This window comes from Mixophyes fleayi, chromosome 1 (genome assembly GCF_038048845.1).
Source record: "Mixophyes fleayi isolate aMixFle1 chromosome 1, aMixFle1.hap1, whole genome shotgun sequence".
Classification (NCBI taxonomy): Eukaryota; Metazoa; Chordata; class Amphibia; order Anura; family Limnodynastidae; genus Mixophyes; species Mixophyes fleayi.
The window spans coordinates 382,159,703-382,181,162 of record NC_134402.1 but is presented as its reverse complement, the minus strand read 5'-3'; the positions used below and the strand labels follow the sequence as shown (position 1 = coordinate 382,181,162).

At 40.5% G+C, this 21,460-nt stretch overlaps 1 long non-coding RNA gene across 1 annotated transcript; it reads right to left on the bottom strand.

The window, feature by feature from the left end:
* Window positions 1–19,170: 19,170 nt before the first annotated feature.
* LOC142109071 (uncharacterized) lies at window positions 19,171–19,712 on the bottom strand. Its single transcript, XR_012680272.1, has 3 exons — window positions 19,636–19,712; window positions 19,430–19,547; window positions 19,171–19,219 (listed from the first exon to the last, which is right to left on the bottom strand). It is a non-coding gene; the product is annotated as an uncharacterized LOC142109071 (long non-coding RNA).
* Between the last annotated feature and the right edge of the window lie 1,748 nt (window positions 19,713–21,460).

The following is a 21,460-nucleotide window of genomic DNA, read 5'->3' as shown; positions in this document are numbered from 1 at the left end:
ATAAACTATATACATATTATTTATTCTAAACCTTTACCCTGTTTGCTAATATTTTCTTGCGTTTTACAGTTGCCTATGATCATAATACAAAACTTACGACAGCGGCTGTTGCCACCTAGCGGTGACTTAAATGCCTCCTCGCAATAACAAGACTAGTTGGTTTGCTCCCAATTCTTATAGAACCACATGCCCCAACATGTTATGCCAGTTCCAGGGAGTTATAGGATCCCCGTTCCAGGGCACTTTCGCATTCTGATAGTACAGTTTCTGCTTTTCCCACTAATTTTCCATTATCCATAAACTGAACTGAAGAAGTTAATTAGTATAAAAGTGCCTTTAACTCCAGTTAATTAATTTGGTCCATGAAAAATAGTTTGTATTCCCAGATCTCATTATTGATACTTTATATTTAGATCGATTTAACTAACTCCTCACCATCTTGAACATCCCTTCACCAATGTATTTAAAAAATAATTGCATTTACTAGCAGTGTATATAAATCCGATCATATTATCTTATGTCAGATAAACTAGTCTGCAAATAGTAAAATTGCTTTGCAGGTTGACTTAAAAGAAACAGTATGAAGTTTTACTCAATCTTTTTTTTTTGTTAGCCATGGGACAGATGCAATATAAGATGGATCCAACAAAATGGGGTCATGTTACTTCTTTATTAAATCAGTCTGTTAGTTGCAGTTTAGATCAGCTCTGTGCCTTGCTTCCCACATTGTCATCTTCTCAGAATTACAAAATCAGTTACAGTTCTTCAAGTGGGAAAAGTGGTGCAGAGGAGTGTCATTACATCAAGGAGTAGACCAGTGATGGGCAAACTTTTTCAGGAGCGGGCCAAATAAAAAAGAAAAACGTTAGGCGGGCCAATATAATTTATTAAAAAACTCCAATATCGAAATATATAATACGATTTTTTTGAATGGGACGGAAGTGTGTTATATAGCAGTGTTACCTCTATAAGTGCAGCGATCGTACAGACACAGCACTTATTTCAGCAGGTTGTTGCAGATCCGTCTTTCTGGTGAGCCACTAACTGACAACACAGCAGCCAATCGAAATCCGCCTTAGTATATGGCCCAGCCAATCTCTTCTCACATGACTTTCAGCCATTAGGGGGCGGGCAGGTGTTTGAGTGATTGACATACGAAGTGTCCTTTTAGGAAGGAGGATGAAGTGTAATTAAGGAAATAGCTGGGAAGGCATAAAAATGAAGGTTCTGACACACATATCTTATGCATATTTTAATGAAATGTTGTAAAATATTGGCGGGCCGGATAGAACCTCTAAGTGGGCCGGTTCTGGCCCGCGGGCCGTAGTTTGCCCATCACTGGAGTAGACGATCTAATACCAGCTGCTGGACCCAGTAATTTCACCTGTCTTGCTGTTGTCATCTCAGTTCATCCTTTGGTGCTCTCTATGGCCACCATGGTGACAGCAGCTCCCACCGCACATGGGGTACGTAAGTCCTAGTTCTGTTCCCAGCAGGGAGCTTGATACTAAAGTCAGACCCCAGCAGGGGTAGGCTTGGCAGGGGGGCATTTGCCGCCGGTCCCATAGTGGGCTACCTTGGGCTGGGTCACGGGGCCACCTGCATTTTTTTCTGTTAAATCGTTCCCAATAGGCTGCTGAGTAGAGTCTTGTCCCCTGGGCTAAAATTTGCCGGCCCTCCCCTGGACCCCAGGTTACTCTCAGCTACTCCAAGTTGGCAGCCAATCACAAGAGTGCTGGTGCAGCACAAATGCAGAAGTGTTCAACACAACCAGACTAGGATGGAGGTTCAGCTATTAGAAATGGTAAAGGTCAGTTTTGCTTTGCCAGCAGCTTAGTATTTTAAGGTTTTTACAGTGACTAGCAGGCGCGGGCTGATGGACGTCAGCCCGGAGGGCACACGCCGCACAGGCGGCCGCATCACATGACATGTGATGCGGCCGCATCATCGATGACGCTGCCACATCATCGATGACGCGGCCGCATCACGTGTCAGCAGGCGGCCGCATCACATTTATATTACTTCCGGGGGGCGGCCGGCCCTAACAGCCGTGATTGTGAGCGGCCCGGGGGGGCGATGCCCCCCTGCCCCCCGGCCCAGCCCGCCACTGGTGACTAGTTATTGTTTAGTTTCTCCACCTTCTGCTGTCTCTCTTCATGTCACCTATTATGCATGACCCTTAGCGACACAGAAATGGCATCTACCATGGACTGCTTTATTAACAGCGGCTGATAATGCTGCTGCCTTGTAATAGCACCACACGTTCCCCTCCACCTAATACAATTGTTATTCCTCTTTCTTAAGTATCAGGTGTTCCCCAAAACTCTTAGATTTGGGCAGGGCCTTTTTACCTTTCGTTTCATGTCATTGTATATAATTTGTTTATGTCATGACCCCCTCAGTGTACAGCACTCTGACAGAACTTAATAAAAGAAAATAATAATAATAATAATAATAATATGATGAGGATGAATTTCATGGGGAGGTAGCACAGAAATATAATGATACCATTAGACTCCTTAAAACAAATTTCAAGAATTGTGAATAGCAGGGACCACACTAAACTAAGTTAAGTACAGTGCGCCCTCTAGTGGCATTTGAAATAATGATAAATAATAAAACTTACTCCATAAAGTAGAATATATTTTCATGAATATATAATGTTATTATTTGACTTTGCAGTCATTTGTCATAATAAATTGAATTTGGGGGCACTGTCTATAGATAGTTTATTTTCCTAACTATATGCCAGTTACAACTCATGGTAGTGATTTAAAAAATGGAATTAAATGTGTTGCTCTACACACAATGTTTTGTACCTGTGTGTTACTGAACATTTATATAACAATACACTGAAAATAATTACTGTACAGTTTCCCTTTAATGTAATGTATTATACCCATTTGGTTCCACATCGCAAAAACACCCCAGAGCTGAATGTGATATATTGTTTGTTATATTAATTAAAATATCTGACCCCTTGGATGTAAAACCACGACCTCTGCTGCTAATAGAAATTGCACTGGGGAAAAATGATGCTATGGTTCTACAGAAGTAGTGCAAACGTCATAAAGAGTGGTGGCTCTAGAATTTATGTCTTTATTTCACATATTATAATAAAACATACCTTGGTTAATTTCCTGCTTCATCAGAGATCTATTACTTTTACTTATGGCTGTACCAGATCCAGGTCTCAGATTGGGATTTAGAATTCTAGGAATTCATCCATCTGAACCAATCCCTGATTGCCCTGTGATTTTACTGATTTTACTGACCAAAACACATAGTTATTGCTTCCAGCAGCTGCATCTATAGATACAATCAGAGACATACACATAGTTTTATAGGGACATTCTTCCTTGATTTTCACAAAATATTCATATTTTTTTTATATGCATTCTCTCCATTTTTGCATATATAACAAACAGATAAATCTATCTCACTGGGTCTTTCTGAAATGTGCCCCCTTGTGTCTTTGCTGTTACCTCTTTTCCCGTCTCTGCCGGCTCTTGTCTGTTATCCTTTATCTGCCCTCCTATTGTCTCCTTGTCTGTTCTCTGTTGCCTATGCCCTATTGTTTACCTGCCTCTTGTTTGTCCCCTTTTTGTCAATTATTGCTTAACCCTCCTTTATCTCCTTCTTGCCAATGACTGCTTAGCCCCCTTGTCTGCCCCAGTAGGCCAGTACTATCTATCAAAGATTAGTTGCCTCCCTCACGTTTTCGTTAACCTGTGGCTGGCCATCCACCATTGCACTACAAGTCCCAACATGTCCTGTCAGCTAAAGTCTAATAGGACATTCTACCACAGGAAATTCTGCAACAGCTAGACACATGGGGCCTCATTCAGGTCCGAACGCAGCTTGCGTCTTAAATTAGAGCATAGAACTTGAATGTAGTTCCAATCGTATTCAAAGCTAAGCATATCTCACGAAGCGAATCTGGGTGGAAGAACGCATTTGCTAAAGAGTTCTTGCCATACATAGACGCACACAATAGCCAGCAGTATAGGCACATGCTTATGTACAATCAATGCTCACATCAGAGCATGCTGGATAAGACGGAACTCACTCCTCGGTCAGTGACAGTTCTCAATATAAGGGGTAATTTAAAGGTGATTGTAAAGGTTATGTGGAAATATGCTTCTGCACACTTACATTTACATGACTGAATTTGAGATACATATGGGTTAAATATTGTATGCACCCCTAAATATAGCATATGTAGTAATCATCATCATCAACTCCAAAACTGCACCTATCTTGTTTAGGCACAACATTTATGCTTGGTAATGAACTTATTTCAAATGTACATGTAACCAAAAATAAGATGCAATTCCAATCTGCATGCCCTTACTGTATTGCACTCCTACGTGAACACCCCTGATCCAAATACTGGTGACGTTTTGCCAATTTTTTTTCACAATGCACAAAATGACAACATGCATCCAACTCTTAATCACGCCATAGACTACAACAGTGTTTTATGTTAAAGTACACTTTTCCCTCAGATAATGTCATTTACCATCAGTGCCATAGAATACTACAATTCCATTCATAAACGCAGCCTAACCCTAATCTCCACCGTCCAAGAAACCTATCCCTAACCTCTCACTCTGCCTCACTTTAATCTCTGTCCATACTGTAGCCTAACCCTAATCAATCATCTCCCCATAGCCTAGCAATAACCTCACCCTTCCACAGCCCATACATAGTCTTCCCTCCATAAAGTGTACTCCTAACCTCTCTTCTCCCCACAGTCTCCCCATTCCCTGCAGTCTACTACCCATAACTTCCCTTTATTCAATGCCTAACTCTAACCTCTCCCCTCCGCACAGCCTCATCCTACTCTCTGGAGTCTAATCAACTCCTTTCCTGCAACCTAAAGAACATCACCCACTTCCTGGAGTCTATCCCTTCAGTTAGTCTTCATACCTGGAAGCAGCAACCAGCAGGAGGATGGGGTGTAGGATAAGACCAAGACAATAAATTGCTCTGTGGAACAACTTTCTTTTCTGGAGCAGTTGCTCATAGATAACATCCCACACATACACTAAAGGGTATTCAGCATTTTACAGGTGTCATTGCCAATGAAGGTAAAGGTGAGCATTATGTGAAAGATACAACTTCAATTCATTGAACAATGTTTGTACACTGACAATAGTTTCATGAGGCAAAGAACAGAACTCTGTGATCACTTTTACTTCATGTAACCGGAAAAGGTTTATTAAGAGCAAACAGACCTGACTGACAGCTCTTTCCCGTGGTATTTACCTGAGGCTATGTGGCATTCTTTCAATTATTTAATGTTGGATGTTTAGCATTTTTGTCAGAGGTTCAATCAACAATAAAATGACAGAACCATAATGGATTATCACAAGTCTGAAAAACAGCTACGTAAGGACATATTGCTCCATAGCACAACACATTCTTGTCCTAAGTACAAGATTTATGATTTATGTGCCTCTTTTTTTATTTTAAAATAGAGCATAAAAGAGAACACAAAGAATCACCTTATTATAAGAACACATTGGTAATCCAGTCTGCCCAGTTCCTTATTTACCCAAATTCATTCTTGGCATAACTGACCGTCCAAGTCTTATGTCTGCTTTGGATTTCTGCATCCCTTTTGTTGTTTAACAGAGGAATGACAAACGTCATTTTCCAGCAGAGTAACAATTATTCTCATCATAATTATAAAAGCCAAAATTTTGAATTTTTATTTATTAAAAATATCTATATTTCTGTCCCACTCCATCAGGGAACTATCAATCATTCCTATGGATGCACCAGATTTAGGATTCAGTGTGGGATTTGGCTAAATACTAAGGCTAGGTACACACTGGAAGTTTTTCAGCCAATTATCAGACCAATCCCCCGATAAGCGAACGCTCTGCCACATATCGCATTAGTGTGTGCAGGGGCGTAGGAACGAAAATTTTCATGGGGGAGCAAAAGACCAATGACTACTATAGGGCTTGGAGCCCCTATTTCTCGCGTTTGGTATCTCGTTTTACGACAGTTGTAACAATGACTGTAGATATGCAAAGAATCCCAATCCTATGTGAATTTTTGTCAGTGTTTCAGGGGTTGGACAACCCCAGTTTCATTGTTTATTTTACTATAAAAATTTATTTATACATTATTAAATAAATATTATTATGAAGTACCAATTAGTACAATAGCTGTTATAAATAGGATAAATGCAATTATTCATCTTAAAAATTTACATTTTTCATAGTCCCTTAATCTAGTTTTATTCAGATTTCATTGACTGCATTATCTCATTTGATTTGGGAGTATTTTTAAATGTATAGTTACTGCCTCACTGGTTATGGTATGTGCTATAAATATAAATTGCTATATCTAATGTTTGTTACTGGATGCACCCAGGGCCACCATCAGGGGGGTACAGGGGGTACCCTTGTACCGGGCCCAGGCTCACCAGGGGGCCCAGCGGCACACACATACCAGGGGGCCCGGCTGTCTTCAGCCTGTGACAGCCAGGCTGAAGACAGCAGCGAAGACGGGACTGGAGGACAGCGGGCAGAGCCGTAACTGTACCTTCAGCCCTTAACCTGTGTTCTAGAAGGCGGTTGGAACAAGATTTTTAAACAGAACGAGCAATCAAATGAAATGACGATCGGTACATTGGAATAACTGTCATTCATTGTGCAAGTATACACACTGATGAGATATTGGGCCAAACAGTCGTTTATCGGGTGTTTGGCCTGATAATTGGCTGAAACACCTGCAGTGTGTACCTAGCCTAACAGACAACAATTGCTCTGCCATAGCACTCGACTTAACTCTGACTCCTTTCCTACTGCCTCTACAAAAACACTCTTGTTTCTCTTAGTTTCTCAATTACCCCCCACACACCTCCTCCCCCTGAAAGAGTCACTTCACTCTTAAACCACTACATTTATATGGCATTTATTATTTTGTAACAATGTTCAGGCACTTTAATATTTTGGTCAGTACTTTTTTATAGCTTGCAAAGTTGAATTGTACATATAACACAATAGTGTCCCTTCTACTAGCAACGTTATATTTATTACCATATGTATGCATAATGGACTTATTGTTATTTTCCATACACACACACTTGAAGGGCAATTTTGCTCACAAGTCTGCAGAGCATCTAGTGTTGTGGTGGTATTTTCCCTTCAATTCACATGTTCCCTTTATTTCACATGTTGTTGAAGCCATTTCATGTCAGAGTGCTATTGTAAGCTTCTCTTGATGGATAAATGTGTTGATTGTAACAGCAACCGAGAGACTTAACACTCTGAAAAGTGATAAAACTAACATTACTAGAAAAAGGAGTCATCTTGTATATATCCAAAAACACAGCTTACGTGCTATATTCAGTACTACTGGTTTATTTTTATCATCTTTATATAAAGTGTTTTTCTTTCCATTTTAAAGGTTTCTTATAGTGAGAGAAACAAGATCCTGATAATTATATTAACCCAAAGAATGTGGTTTGTCTGCCAGACATAAACTGATTAAGGGTTTGTACAAATGGACATTAATTTAACGTGTTTAAGACACATTCTCAATGCTTATTGAACTCTGATGCTGATTGCCCACAAAGAGTAGACAGAGACAAGGGGGGGATAAAGAGGGTCAGAAAGTGAAACAGAGGTACACATACAAATTTAGAGATGGAAACACAAAGAGGGGGGGGGAGAAAGACACAGAAAGAGGAAACACATATGCTCATACAAACACAAAGGGGGGACAGATGCACACATCCGAGGGACATAGGTACACATATAAATTTGGAGACAGAGACAGGGAGGCTGGCATCAGAAATTGTGGGGCTCAGTACAAAAGAAAGCAACAGCCCCACCCTCCCCCCAAACAATCACCACCTTCTCCCTCCCTCTTTGTTGTTGATGGCGGCTCTGCAGGCGGATGATAGTTGGGTGATTGCGCAAGGGGGGGGGGGTGCCAAAATCACAGACGGAAGACAAAAATATAAAGCAATGCATTTCAGGCATGCTCTCAGGGGGATTTTCCAGTTATCTGGAAACACTCCACCCCCCCCCCCCCCCCCCTCCCTGGCCCTGGACACTATATGCATTCAAGTGATGCAGCTGAAGAAGATAATTGTGGGGCTTTTCATGTAAGTGTGAGGGGCGGTGGGTGGCTATTAATGTAATGTGGGTGGTGGTGTAATCTATCAATTTCATGTTAGGGTGCAGGTGGGGGGTAATCATTTAATGGTGGAATATATTTGTTTCATGGTGGAGACTAATTTAATAGTGGGTTTATGGTGGAGAATATTAATTTAATGCTGGAGTGGTTTGGGGGCTATTATTTGAATGTGGGTCTGCGTTTGGGGAGAATCATTGCTATTCATTAAATGTGAATGCTATTAATTTAATGTCAGGGCTAGTTAGGAGGGTATAGGTCTATTTTTTAAGCATGAATACTATTAATTTAATTTAATTTAATTTAATCATGGGGTAGTTTGGAGGTCTATTTCTTAAATGTGAATGTTATTAATTTAATGTTGTGCTCGTTGCAGTTAGAGAGGTGTCATTACTAAAAGTGTATGCTATTTATTTAACATCTGGGCTGGTTGGGGAAGGGAAATGTGTGTGTGGAAGAGACCTAGAGGGTTCACTCATTGCTAGGTTTTCCATGTTTCATGCCACTATCCCTTTTTTCAAACAGGGCCCCAACATTCCAGGATCCAGACAAGCAGTAATTGAGATTAGGAGCAGCAGCAGATAGTGAAAGTTGCAAAAGTAGGTAGGAGAGAGCAGTACAACCTGTGATCTGTTCTGCTTCTGACAGGGCAGTCCTGATTTTGGGTTACAACATTTTTTCTAAAAATGGGGAACAGTCTGAAAGATGAAGCTACATTACTACCCCTGACTGTGTGGGCAATTGTATATTTAGGGGTGCCCATTCCTTTATTTAGGTTTAAATCTATTCTAACTGCCTCTCTGGAAACCTCTCTTGTTCCTCTTCCACTCCTGATTTCTACCACCCTCCTCCCATTAACGGGCGTCACCTTACCCTTAGGTCACAAGGGTACTTTATATTCATATGGCATTTATTGTTTTGTAGCAATGCTCAGTCATCTTAGTATATTTTTCAGTACTTTCTTTTTATAGCCCGCAGGTGTCATTTTTATGATGTCTATCTGGTTGGTGTTATGGAACGAAACTTACTGCAACCTTTATGTTTATTTGCTGGAGGAGAAGGCGTATTGAATAAAGTTTACATTTTCTACTTTTAAACTGAAATGGCCTGGTGTCCAAAATTAATTTCAACTACACTGCACTGCCACTAGTGTTCACTCCACATTACTCCCGTGGTTAAACTCCTGAGTATTCAGGGAATCATCTGGCCATGGATGCCACACCCATGCCATAACTGGAGCAGAAGAGGAGGGCGATAGCTAATGGGGTAGCACACAACATCATGGCACCCCAAGTAAGTGGCCATTGAAATTCCCGTATTAACAGTACTTACACGCACTATTACTGTAATATCGGTAATAGTGCGCAGGTCACGTTACTTTTTACAGTAATGCGGCCAATTTAATTCCCCCCTTGAGTTGTATATGTAACACAATATTGTAGCTTCTGCTAGCAACATTATATTTGTTTCCATATGTATGCATACCGCGCTTTTTGCCATTTTCCATACACACACACTTAAAGGGCAATTTCACTCTAAAGTCTACAGGGCGTCTAATGTTGTGGTGGTATTTTCCCTTTAATTCACGTTGTTGAAGCCTTTCTTATTTCAGAGTGTTATTGTACGCTTTCTCTTGGTGGATACATGTGTTGATTGTAACAGCAACTGAAAGACTTAACACTGAAAGTGATAACATTTCTAGAAAAAGGAGACATCTTCTATATATCTAAGAACACAGCTTACATGACATATCAGTACTGCTTTATTTTTATCATGTTTATATAAAGTGTTTTTCTTTTGCTTTTTAAAGGCAACTCATAGTGAAAGACACAAGATCCTGATAATTATATTAACATTGAGAATGTGGTTTGTCTCCCTAAAATTGAGAAGGTCTTTGTTCATATGGACACTAATTTAAAGTATTTAGGGCACATTCTCAAGGCTTATTAATTCATTCTGATGCTGATAACCTTTAAAAAAATAATAATGACTTCCAATTTCTTTGCAATATATCAATTTTAATGTTGCCTGTGATGTTCTGATATGTACTCATATTAAATATGTAATGTAACTGTATTGAAACACTCATTTGTGGCCTAATTTACAGTTTGGAGTAAATCCACTTAGAAGGTTCAATTTTGGACATGGACAAAACCATGTTGCACTATAGGAGTTGGCAAACTTAAAATGTGTGGACAGATTTAAAGTGGGAATGGGTGCATCCTAGCTCAACTCTAAATAATTAAACAGTAGTTCTGTGCTACGTGTAAATGTAGGCAATATTGTCCAGTCAGACAAAATAAATCGCATTTGCATCCCTTCCATCGCAACATGGTTTGTCCTGCTGCCGATTTGCTCCCATTAGCTGGGTCTTCTAACCCTAAATGAGTGCCCAAAGCATTCAGGATGCATTTAGAAAGATTTTGCCCCTCCCTCTAAAACAACAAACAAAAACCCTTTTTGATTTTTTTTTTAACCTAATTACATTTTGTTTTTCCTTGGGAAATTGGAATTATGTGGAAAAACAAGAAAACTCTTCTTAAATATTGTCTTAATAATTGTCTTAATAATGATGAATAACATTTTTTGAGATGTGTTTCCCAAAATATGTTTTTTAAGTAACAACTATGTATTAAAGCACTTTTTTTTATAAGACTCTACAATACTGATTTAGACTTTGATTACAATTGTTGTACAATGAGGACAGACAGTACAGTGCAATCTAAAATGTAAACTCGTTCTGTCACCATGGTCACTTTTACAGAAAGAAGGATTTTGTTCCTTTCTTATTCATGAACTTGCCCTAATTTTGTCTTTTTATCTGGCAGCCATTTTGTTCCTGTAGAGATTAGAAATAAGTAATTTGTTCCCTACTTGTTCAAATGCCTCAGGAGACTGGTGATAGAACAAGTTGAAGTCCTTTTGACATTTTTTAAATGCGCTTTTAACATTTGTAACACATGTGAATGGGTCTGAAGCTAGAAATCATTGTTTATAGTGTTTTCATACCTGTTGGCATTTTTCTTGTGTTCTGGTTCTTTGTGGTTGTGTTATTCCGATTGCTACTTGATCCATTTCTGTGTGTTTCTGCTTTAAACATATGGTAAAGCCTACAAACACTAGTAAAATGCATGTGTTAATACAAATTAAACGTTAACTTAACATATTTGCGTTTGGTATGTGTCACGTTCCAGCACTCACCTGAGCCCGAGTGACAGGTGTGTGACAAGGGGTTAATCAAAAACAACCACCTGGTCTGTTTAAAAATGATTAAAACTTTCCCTGTCTATGTCACTCACTTTGTCTTACCAATTATGTCATCACCAGGTTTTATTGTGAAGAGCTGACACCCCTAATCAAGAAATCTTTGGTTCTACCTTTAATGTTAAAACTAATCTATCACAATTTACTTTCCTCAGAGTTATCATAAACCACAATGATCTCCCCTGTTTCAACTATGTAGCGTTTTTAAAACCAAGCTGTCTAACAAGTGAATTTGTAAGAACACAAAGACCTGAACTTATTAAGTGTAATTTAATATGGAAAATAAATCCACAATACTTAAGATAAAACAGTTAACAAATGACATACAAAGATATAATAAAATAGTATTTTAAAAAATAAAAAGGATGAAATAAAAGAAATTATATGTACGAATAATCCGTTTTCTGTTTTGCTAGGTGAAGCAGAAATAAATAGGACACTTCTCAATATAAAATTGGCTCCCATGAAGGGACAAAGTCTGTTATGTTCAGAGGTTATTTTAACATGCTGCAGGTGCCCACAGTCCCCCTTCCTGTGATGTCAGAACTAGAAATTTTGTATAAATTCAAAATAGTTGTTTATGACTTCTGGTCAAAAAACCTTTCAAGTCAGGTTTTCTTTACACAGGCCTAATGTCGCAACAGAATGTCCGACAAAGATGATTTTACCTCCACACAACAGGTCATAAGTTCTCTTCATTTGCATACCAAACATGGCTCCCATAATTATTATATTCGAGAAAATATGATATAACATTTTCCTGTGTCGTTATTTCCCTTTTCACACTTTAACCCAGCTGTTCTGGCCCCGCAGCCGAGATGTCTGGTCGCATATCATTGTCCTTAGATTTCACAGATATTATGAAGGTAGTCTTAACGAGAGATTTCAAAGGCCTCAACTTTTCAAGCCGTTCCATAAATTGGTATTTGGGCACTCATCTGAAACCAGTGTCTGGGCTCTCTTATCTATAAACACATCCTAGGGAGAACAGAGGAGTTTAACACAATCAAAGGGCTATATTAATTTACAGTCATGGCCAAAAGTTTTGAGAATGACACAAGTATTGGTTTTCACAAAGTTTGCAGTTTCATTGTTTTTAGACCTCTTTGTCAGATGTTGCTATGGTATACTGAAGTAAAATTACAAAGATCTCATAAGTGTCAAAGGCTTTTATTGACAATTACTTTAAGGTTATGCAAAGAGTCAATATTTGCAGTGTTGAGCCTTCTTTTTAAGACATCAGCAATTCACCCTGGCATGCTGTCAATCAACTTCTGGCCCACATACTGACTGATGGTTGCCCATTTTTGCCTAATCAATGCTTGGAGTTTGTCAGAATTTGTGGGTTTTTGTTTGTCCACCCGCCTCTTGAGGATTGACCACAAGTTCTCAATGGGATTAATGATTTGGGAGTTTCCTGGCCATGGACCCAAAATAAGGCACTTTTGCCTTATGGCAAGGTGCTCCATCATGCTGGAGAAGGCATTGTTCGTCACCAAACTGTTCTTGAATGGTTAGCAAATGTTGCTCTTGGAGGATGTTTTGGTACCATTCCTTATTCATGGCTGTGTTCTTAGGCAAAATTGTGAGTGAGCCCACTCCCTTAGCTGAGAAGCGACCCGACACATGAAAGGTCTCAGGATGCTTTACCACAGAACTGATGGTAGCGCTCACTTTTCCTTCTACGGACAAGCGTTTTTCCAGATGCTCTAAACAATCTGAAAAGGGATTCATTAGAAAAAATGACTTTACCCCAGTCCTCAGCAGTCCAGTTCCTGTACGTTTTGCAGAATAACAGTCTGTCCCTGATGTTTTTCCTGAAGAGAAGTGGCTTCTTTACTGGCCTTCTTGACACCAGGCCATCATCCAAAAGTCTTCGCCTCACTGTACGTGCAGATGCACTAACACCTGCCTGCCATTTCTGAGCAATCTCTGCACTGGTGGTGCCCCGATCCCACAGCTGAATCAACTTTACGAGACCGTCCTGGCGTTTGCTGGACTTTCTAGGGCACCCTGAAGCCTTCTTCACAACTATTGAACCTCTGTCCTTGAAGTTCTTGATGATCCGATTAATGTTTGATATGAGGTGCAATCTTACTAGCAGCAATATCCTTGTCTGTGAAGCCCTTCTTGTGCAATACAGTGAAGACTGCACATGTTTCCTTGCAGATAACCGTGGTTAACAGAGGAAGAACAATGATTTCAAGCACCACCCTCCTTTTAAAGCTTCCAGGCTCTTATTCTAACTCAATCAGCATGATAGAGTGATCTCCAGCCTTGTCCTCATCAACACTTTTACCTATTAATGAGAGAATCACTGACCTGATGTCAGTTGGTCCTTTTGTGGCAGGGCTGAAATGCATTGGAAATGTTGTTCTTGGGATAAAGGTTATTGTCACGGTAATTCATCTGATCAATCTTCATGACATTCTGGAGTATATGCAAATTATCATTATAAAAACTGAGGCAACAGACTTTGTGAAAAATAATATTTGTGTCATTCTCAAAACTTTTGGCCATGACTGTAGATTCAGATTTTCAGGTCTTAACCCCTGGCTGGACACAGAGCTCCTCTGAGCCATATCAAGCTAATACTAAAATTTAATTCACAAACCCATACTTTTAGTTTTATCAGACTAGTATTTAGCTTGCATATGACAGTATGTATTTTTAAAACTTTAAAAAATACATGTGACACTGGGTACAATAGCCTACAGGCTTTGCAGTTGGAACCCGCATTCTCGTGGCTTTGTGAGGTTGAGATACAGAGGCAGCACAAAAGAATTGAAAGAAAGAATACTTTTATATTGAAAGGTAAGAGATTAATTTTCTTTGCATTCAGTATAATAAAATGTGTATTACCTGCATTATAACTGATCTGATGATTTGATATTTGTGAGAAATCATCCAACCTTAGCAGTGAAGTGAGATCTGCAGGGGAGTGATGTTATTCACAGATAACAAAGGGGATATATCTGTTATGAGCCGCGGCGGTACTCATGGCCGCCGCGGCTCGCTTCTAGTGTCCTCTAGCGTCCCAGCCGTCACCTTGATGACCGGGACGTCACTCCCAGCCAGGACCCGACCACAACGGTCGGACGTTTCCTTGTTATGTGGTAGTTTATTAGTTTCAGCCTGTGGGCTGATTGATGTTCATTAAACTGGCCTGTGTATGATTTCAGGGATAAGCCCTGATTCGTTGCTCTAAGATTTAAGGCAGGGAGGGCTTAGCCTCCCTTCCGGTTATAGCTTGCTGTCCCAGTCTTGCTGACCTGCTCCTGTTTCCTTGTCCCTGTCCTGTGGATACTTTGTTGGATCGCCTGTGTATGACACCCTTGCTTGGATTTTGGACTCTGCCTGTTTTCTCGTGACCCTGACCCTTCTGGCCTGTACATTGGACCCTGCTACCTTGCCCATGACCCCGACCTCTAGCGTGTTAACTGACTACCCTGCTTGCCTGTGACCCTTGACCTTGGCTATCGTTTTGACTACCCGCTGCTTTCTACCAGTCTCCTGGCCTGCCGCTGTGGTCCTGCATTACCAACCCACACTACATCTGGAGCTAAGTCCTGGGGGCATCTGAGTACCGGTGAGCGCATCAAGCTGTAAGGGAAAGGCGGCTGCTAAAGGTGAAACCTCCGTCAACTAGTTCTGTGGGTTGGTGATCAGGCCAGCAGTCTAACAATATCTCCCCAGTATCCATTACTAAATGTGCACATGTACTATCTTGGTGTTTATACATGCAAAATAGACATTAAGTTATATATTTTTTTCTTACCCTCAGCACTCAGAACTGATGCAACCAACGACTAGAATATGGAAACATTTCCACAGCTCAGACTTGCGTACATTACTAACTTTCTTACTTTTCAGCTCTCCATCTCACCTGCAGCATTGCCTCCTCAGATTTGGTTGTGCACATGCCCAAGGTGTTCGGACGCATCATGCGCGCATGTAGTCTCAAGGTTGTTGGGGACCGCACTCGCCAGGGCAGAGAAGAGGCAGTAAAATGGTAAAAAAAAAAAAAAATTACTTCGCAGGAATAGCAGTTTTTCATGACTGCTGTTCCTGTGTAATAAATACACATGATATTTCAATCCTTATCTTTGCGATCTGTCCACCTGCTAGCTGCTCTGGAAACTGTGACACTTAGTGAACTCTCCCTGTGCACCTGCTGGGTGACCTGGAATATGTCACCTGCTGAGTGGTCTGGAAACTGACACAGTTACTTGCAGCCACATATATCAGTGTGTCCTGCGGGAACCTCAATCACGAAATGCAGGGATCGTGTTAAAAATGCGTTGAATAATAAATAGGGGACTAAGATTGGCCACGGATACAATCAGTTTGCTCCATTAATGATCAGACGCATAAAATCGTGTATGCAGCTATATGTACTAGGTAATACAGCAGGATACAAAACAATAAAATAAACTAACTGCGCACAACAGAATGGCAGCCAATGTTAGTACCTATAGGAATCCACCAAAAATCATCTTAATAAATATAAAAACAACCAAACGTATTACAAATGGCGCTAATCTGTACTCATAAAGATAAACAAAATAAAAACTTAAAAAATAAATCCAAGCATATAATTGAAATTAGTCCACATTAATGATGCATATCATAAAGTTTTTGTAACTGTGACATCCGTTTTCTAAATTTTCGGGCTCCGACGCGTTTCGACCTTGTATGTCTCAGGTCTTTATGAAGGCTGAATTCTCCATCACTTTATTCACACTTCACTTATTCACAACACTCCTGTTGGCTTTAAAGTCCGTATGTGTCATCACCGTTTTTCCATATCATGAGTGTGGTAACGGTATTCTCACGGGGTGTATCTTCCCTAAATAGAATATATTTCATGCATTACTGTTTCTCTTTTTTTGAGGACATATGTTATTATTCTGAATTCCTGTCTTCAAAAGACTTATACCCCATTCATACTGCAACAAAATCCCGGGTTTTTGCCGGGGCGAGCTGAAACGACCCGGGTCTTGGTGCGGTATGAATGGTACAAGTCCAAAATCCTGGGTCTAAAAACCCGGGTCTTCAACCCGGGATTTATCGAGGGGTAATTCCCGGGTCGGACCCGGGTCGCCTGCACTGTGAATGGTGCAACCCGGGTTTTTCAACCCGGGTTGCACAGGAAACATGCTGATTGGCTGTCTGCCTGTCTCTGGAGGATAATGTCATCAGTGGGAGCCCGTGGAAGATTGTAGAAGCTTTTTAGGAGAGATGGTGGATGGTGTACTCAACATCAAGCTGAAGCAGAAACGTTTTTTTAGGGAGAAAATTGCTTTTATTAGTTCACAAAAACAGTGTTTATTTACAGCAATAATGACACACTGGATGGAGGAAGAGGTGCGTGAGCTGCTGAATGTCAGAGGGGAGGAAGAAATTAGAAGGCAAGTGACTAGGACTGTGAAGGATGCCACAGTGTACTACAACATCGCCAAAATACTCACACAACGTGGCATAAAGAGGACACAGCAACAAGTCCTGAACAAATTGAAGTCCCTGAAGAAGCATTACACTAAAGTCCATGACCACAACAGGTGCAAAAGTGGCGCTGAAAGAATGGACTGGCCCTTTTATGACCAGTGCAATATGGTCTTTGGACATTCTCCTCTGACAAATCAAATTGCACTGTCATCTTCTAGCAATGTGGATGCGGCTATACCAACACCACCAGAGAGCACACAGACACGCGAGGCCGCAACGATAATAATAGAAGATTCTATTGAAGACACCCCAGAACTGGAGTGCTCTGCCACAACAGATGACACCAACATTTCTTGGGAGGAATTGAACGATTCACAGCCATTCCCTGCTGCGCAAGTCGTTACAGATACTTCACAAGAAACGCAGCCAGAACCAGTGCCGGTGTCAAAGTCTACGCCAGGTCCCAGTTTACGCTCCAAGGGCTAGATTTACTAAGCTGCGGGTTTGAAAAAGTGGGGATGTTGCCTATAGCAACCAATCAGATTCTAGCTGTCATTTTGTAGAAGGTACTAAATAAATGAAAGGTAGAATCTGATTGGTTGCCATAGGCAACATCCCCACTTTTTCAAACCCGCAGCTTAGTAAATCTAGCCCCAACAGTAAGTATCTTTAATAATCTCACATAATAACCAACTAAATATACATACATATATAGGTACATAATTGAAAAAAAAAATTAACTGTATAAACAAAAGTGCCAAAAACAGAGAACTATATCAACAGAAATGCAAGCCAAATACCAATAAATATATCTACATAACTTTAAAAAAAAAAAAAAATGTTTGAACATAACTGGCAAAAAAAGAGAAGTATATCAACATAAATGCAAACCAAATACCAATATATCTACATAACTTAAAAAAGAGAACTATATCAACAAAAAGCCCAATAGACAAATATAATACACTCCAAAGTATTAAAACATTAACACGCATATTTTGCAGTGCAAAACTACTGGGCAAGAGGGAGGAGGCCTCAAGAACATATCAGCTTACAACACTGCTTTTTTGTTCTGACGCATTATATATTCTAATGTATGTTTTACTGTGTTTTTTTCTACGTACAGTTTACAACGTTCCTAAAAAACGCAAAAGGCCCAACAAAATGGAGCAAGCAACTAAAACAATGACAACTTGCATGATGGATCAACTGCGGGAGATGGACAGCACCATGAGGGAACACGAGAATACACAACTGCAGCGTTTCATGGACAATGAGCGGGAACTCCAGGACTCTTTCCTCATGCAAATCATGAACATGCAGGAACGCGTGTTACGCGAAAATCGTGAGTGTATGATGGGATTCATGGACAGACTCCTCTCACGGGTGCAGGCACCTCCTCCAAGTCCTTACTATTATGACGGACATTATCCTATGTACCAGCGGGGGCAACCCATGTTAGGCAACAATAACCCTCCAAACCCGGTACAGAATACACAACATGCTCGACCTATGGGTAACCCCAACATAGAATACCCACCGGGTAACCAAACCACTCCACAACCAGAAATGCCACAATATAGGCAATTGTAATAATCATGTTTTATGGTCAAATGTTTCACAGTTAATTGTTATCATGTATGTTACGTGTGATCTGGAATCACACCGTTAGCTTCACATATAACGTGAAAAGCAAATTTGCACTTACTGTTTGGGCACATTTGTGTCTTCTGTTTACTACTTGTGTATATATTTTTTTTTTCTACATGCAAGTAAGCACTTTTATATTGTGTCATTTTATATTGTGTCATTTTATATTTTTGTGAAGAGACATAGGAAATATGTACAAAACAAAATACAATAAGTGAAATAAACATGTTTTTTTTACTTTTACATTTGTGTGGTACATTCAAACAAGTGAGGTCAAATTGGCAGTGAGGGTGGTCCTAATAAGTTCAGCAGAGGTATTGGTGCGCTCTCCTTCAAAATTACTGGAGTCCACTGACAGCACTGGCATTTCAGATTCCTGCACATTCCACTCAGGTAGAAATTGCTCTTTTTGTATTTCGCAAATGTTATGTAAAATACAGCAAGCAGCAACCACGTGGGGCACAAGCTTGGTGTCAATGTCAATGTGCTTCAATAGACAGTGCCAACGTCATTTCAAGCGCCCAAAAGCATTTTCCACCACCATCCGAGCCGAGCTGAGAGTATGTGTAAACCGGATCTGTTCCTGAGACAGGTGATGTTGCTGAGTGAACCCCTTCACCAGCCAGCGCCTCAAAGGGTAAGCAGCATCCCCAATGATGTGTACCGGTATCTCCACACCATCAACAAACGTAGATTTCTGTAAATAAAAACATGCAGTTTCACGTCACCATGTTAAAAATATTGGTCACATAACGCAGTACACTTGGTACTATATGGTGAAAATGCATTTTGCAAGTGGTACATCTATATATAAAAAGGGGCAGTAAATACATACAATATTGATAGTAAACAATAGTATATAAGCTTCAATTACAAAAACATCATACAACATTACACCTATATTTACCTCTCTAGGGAACAGCCAGCCATCTTGTCTTTCCTCAGCAATTTGGTAAAGGTCTGAATTTGCTAGAACTCTGGCGTCATGGGAACGTCCAGGCCAGCCGATGAAAACATCTGTGAAACTGACATAAAAAAATACATATAGCAATGTTTTACAATACGTATTACACATGGCACAGTCACATAAAAAAAAACATAAAAAATGCTTACCAATAGTTGTGGTCAACCACAGCCTGCAGAATGATGGAATGCCAGCCTTTGCGGTTGTAGTAATCCGCATGGTTGTCTGTGGGGGCAATGATGGGGATGTGTGTCCCGTCTATGGCTCCAGCACTCTTCAGGAATCCTGCAATTGTATCATCCAGGTGCTGACCTTGCGGTAAGGAGATGAAGCGATGATACATGGCTTCCAGCAATGCCGTGGTGACTTCATGCACTAGAGTGCACACCGTGGATATCCCCACTCCAAACAAGCAGGAGATTGTCCGGTATTCTCCAGGGGTAGCATACCACCACAACACAATAGAAAGGCGCCTAAATGGTGGAATAGGTTTCCCAAAGTTAGTGGCCTTCCTAGAAAGTGCTGGGGTAAAAAGGTCCAGCACATAGTTAAATGTCCCACGTGACATTCCGAAGTGTTGCATCCACTGCTGTTCCTCAAACGCTTCCACAGTAGACCAGAAAGCTTCTCCGTGGCTACGCTCTCTGGCACGCATGGTTCGGTTACTGGCAGCACTGAATCTCAAAATTGAGGCAATGCTGACCCTGAGAAAAGCTCTCCTCCTGCGCATATAAAGACACTGAGTTTTCTTCTGTTGTGCCATAAACTTCGCCTTCCTCCTCCTGAACTGGGACTGTGCAAGAGTGCACAGTGTCAGCAGCTGCAGCAAACTCTCATTTGCTGCATAAAACAGCAAAAACACACTAGTAAACATTAGAGATGAGCGCACTCGGATTTTGTGAATCCGAGCCCACCCGAACCTTTCCGATCCGAGTCGGATCCGAGACAGATCCGGGTATTGGCGCCAAATGAAAACTTGAAACCGAGGCTGTGAGTCATAATCCCACTGTCGGATCTCGCGATACTCGGATCCTATAAATTTCCCGCTAGTCGCCACCATCTTCACTCGGGCATTGATCAGGGTAGAGGGAGGGTGTGTTAGGTGGTCCTCTGTCCTGGTAGATCTCGTGCTGTGCTGTTTAGTTCTGTGCTGTGCTGTGCTGTGCTGTGTTCTGCAGTATCAGTCCAGTGGTGCTGTGTGCTGTGCTCTTTCAATTTTGAGTTCAGTGGTGCTGCTGGGTCCTGTGCTGTGTCCTGTTTAGTCCAGTGGTGCTGTGTCCTGTGCTCTGTGCTTCTAAGGGCATAGTTATTTCCCCATTATTCCCAAGTGTTTTAAAAAATAAAAAAAAGTTATAAAAAAAGTTATAAAAAAAAATAATTAAAAAAAAAATTAATTACAACAAAATTTGCAAAACCAATCCTGCAGTATAAGCCCATTGGTACTGCAATATTACCAAGTTCACACATTCAACAGTAAAAGTCCAGTGGTGCTGTGTGCTGTGATCTGTCAATTTTGAGTTCAGTGGTGCTACTGGGTCCTGTGCTGTGTCCTGTTCAGTCCAGTGGTCCAGTGGTCCTGTGTCCTGTGCTTCTAAAGGCATAGTTATTTCCCCATTATTCCCAAGTGTTTAAAAAATTTCAAAAAAGTTATAAAAAAAAATACAAAAAAAAAATTAAATATTTTATTACAACAAAATTTGAAAAACCAATCCTGCAGTATAAGTCCATTGATACTGTCTGCAATATTACCAGGTTCACACATTCTGCAGTATCTTGTGCTACATATAATGGAGACCAAAAATTTGGAGGATAAAGTAGGGAAAGATCAAGACCCACTTCCTCCTAATGCTGAAGCTGCTGCCACTAGTCATGACATAGACGATGAAATGCCATCAACGTTGTCTTCCAAGCCCGATGCCCAATCTCCTAGTTCAGGCCATGTAAAATCCAAAAAGCCCAAGTTCTCAAAAAAAA